Consider the following 2,978-nt stretch of genomic DNA (forward strand, 5'->3'; position numbering starts at 1 on the left):
AATCCATGGTGTGGGGGGTGGGGGGTCAGGAGACACTCATGCGGAAATGCTGTTCTAATGTTTCTTTCAGCCTCACTCTTGGGCTTCTCCATTTGTTGTTTTGTGTGACCCTATTTCCTTTGAAGGTTTAATTTAGTATTTGTCAACTGTTCCAGTTTCAATGGAATCTTGTATTCATTATGACAAGAAATTGTTCTCTCAAATCTAAAAAAAAAAAAAGAAATCCATGGTACTCTCAATTTTCTTCTCCAACACCACAATTCAAATATATCAATTCTTCTTCAGGCCTCTTGATTCAATGTCCAGCTTTCACATGCATATGCCGCGAATGAAAATACCATGGCTTGGGTCAAGGACATCTTAATCCTCAAAGCAGCATCCTTGTTTTTCCATACTCTAACGAGGTCTTGTGCTGAAGATCTACCTAGTGCAATGCATCTATTGTCTTTTTTCTTCGCCCCCCTCCCCCACTTAAATCGTTGTTTATTGGCAGTGAGCTGGAAAGGGTGATGGAGGTCGCATACACAGACAACACTCCACATCACTGTCACAAGGGCGGCGAGAGTGAGAGGAATGCGTGCCCTGTGGCTCAGGTGGTGCCCTCCCATCAAGAGGTGGGCATGGGAGGGGGCGGGGGGCCTGGAGTGTTGAGGGGGCAGCCTCACACCACCTCCATTTAGTAGGCGTGGTTAGAGATGAAGAGGGACTCTCTGGCTGCAGCCCCAGCCTGACCGGTTGCAGTCAGTGTACTTCCCTTGGCAGGCGAGGCTGTTGGCTAGGGCTCGCTCGATGTTCCCCTGCTGGGCCGCCTTCAGGTTCTCCTTCTTGCCACCCCAGGCCTTCAGGGCAGATGCCTGCAGGGCTCGCCCGCAGGAGAAGGTCAGGGCCCATCGCTTCAGCATGGGGCCCTTGTTGATGGCATTGAGGTTGATGGACGCCTCCTCCTCGCTCTGGCCTCCAGACAGGAAGGTGACCCCAGTAACAGCAGGGGGTATGTTGCAGCGCAGTGTGGTGACAGCTGCAATGGCAATCTTCTCATGCGAAAACTATGTGCAGGCATGGCCGGGGTGATCATATTGGACTTCAGCAAGGTACCTTCCAGGTAGACGTGGTGGTCACACAGGGCCTTGTAGACGGCAACCAGCACCTTCTCAGTGACATACTGGCAGCGCTTCAGGTCATGGTCGCCATCGGGAGGATCTCTGGCTCCACAAAGGGCACGATGCCATTCTGCTGGCAGATGCTGGCAGAATGGGCCAGCACGTTGGCATTTTCCACGATGGTGAGGGCTGAAGGGGTATGTTCGCCGATCTTTAGCACACAGCGCGACTTGGAAAAGTCAGCGCCATCTTTCCTGTACTGGGCATAGCGCTCAGACAGCCCGTCCAGCCCTTGCTTGGGTGGTGGTCTCCCAGTTTGTTCTTGCCAGGGGCACCACACCCTTGTCCACCTAGATGCCCACGATCCCGCCCTTGGATTTGATAACTTGGGGGAAGGGGCGCCCATTATCCGCCTTCTGGTAGAGAGTCTCATGCAAGAGGACACCCCCAATGCAGGGGTTCCCCTGGTCGTCAGTGGCCAGCAGCAGCTGGCGGTAGAAGCATTGATTCTCCACTTGGCAATGCTTCCGGTGGACTCATCTGTAGCCTGGAGGCTCTTTTCCGGAGGCACAATGCCACGGGCAATGCCTGACAACTCCTCCTTCTGCTCTGGGGTGAACGCTGGGTATGGATAGGGCAGGGTGACAAGTTTCTGCTGAAGGAGCGGCAGCGGTGTGAGCAGCAGTGAGCTGATCTGAACTATTGTCTGAACTGCTGCGTCAGTGAGCTTTGGTTGTGGATCCAAGCAAGACAAAACCCTTGACAACGTCAAACTTCTCTCCATTTATCATATTGGTCTGTTTGTGAGGATTTTGGTCTGTGAGAATATACTGGAGGCTGCAATATTTGATCATTGTCAGCCAGTGCTTCAAATTCCCCTCACTTTCAGCAAGCAAGACTGTGGTATCCACATACCTCAGGTTTTTAATAAGCATTCCACCCACCCCTCCTAATGCCACATTCTTCATCATATTTGCCAGCCTCTGATTATTTGTTCAGCATACACATTGAATAAGTATGGTGAGAGAATACAACCCTGATGAACCCCTTTCCTGATATGAAATCATGCAGGATTTAGTTTTCCATTCTCACAATTACCTCTTGATCCATGTACAAGTTCCGCATGAACACAACAAAGTATCCTGAAATTCCCATTTTTCTCATGGTTATCCATAGTTTATTATGATCCACATACAAATGAATGACTTGTCATATTCAATACAACATAAATAAACATTTCTGGTATCCCCTTGAATGGCTTTGGCAGTCAAATGCCGTGGCATAGTCCAAAACCTCAAGTAAACATCTTTCTGATATTCTCTGCTTTGGACCAAAATCATCTGACATCAGCAATGATATCCCTTGTTCCATGATCTCTTCTGAGGCTCAGGCAATTCCATGCCAATCTACTGTTTCAACCATTGTTGGATGATCTTCAGCAAAATTTTACTTGCATGTGATATCAATACTATTGTTCTATAGTTTGAGCATTCTGTTGTGTCACCTTTTTTTTTTTTTTTAATGAGTACAATTATGTGCCTCTTCCAATCAGTTGCCAAAGTAGCTGCGTTCCAGTTTTGCTGGCATAGATCAGTGAGTTCTTCCAGTGCTTCATCAGCTTGTTGAAACATTTCAGTTGGTGTTCAATAGATAACTGTTGCCTTGTTTTTGGCTAATGCTTTCAGTGCAACTTGAACTTCTTCTTTCAGCACCATTGGTCCTTGTTCATATGCTACCTCCTGAAATGGTAGAATGTCTACTAGTTCTTTTTGGTGCAGTTACTGTGTGTATTTTTTTCATCTTCTTTTGATGTTTGCTGCATCATTCAATATTTTGCATATAGAAATTTTCAGTGTTGCAATTTGAAGCTTGTAGAGT

The 2,978-nt window shown here is 47.5% G+C and overlaps 1 pseudogene; it reads right to left on the reverse strand.

Moving 5' to 3' along the window:
* Positions 1-594: 594 nt before the first annotated feature.
* LOC101644084 lies at positions 595-2,264 on the reverse strand (annotated as a pseudogene).
* Between the last annotated feature and the right edge of the window lie 714 nt (positions 2,265-2,978).

Source organism: Echinops telfairi, unplaced genomic scaffold (genome assembly GCF_000313985.2).
Source record: "Echinops telfairi isolate 266 unplaced genomic scaffold, ASM31398v2 ScPeMD7_1;HRSCAF=3_0, whole genome shotgun sequence".
NCBI lineage: Eukaryota > Metazoa > Chordata > Mammalia > Afrosoricida > Tenrecidae > Echinops > Echinops telfairi.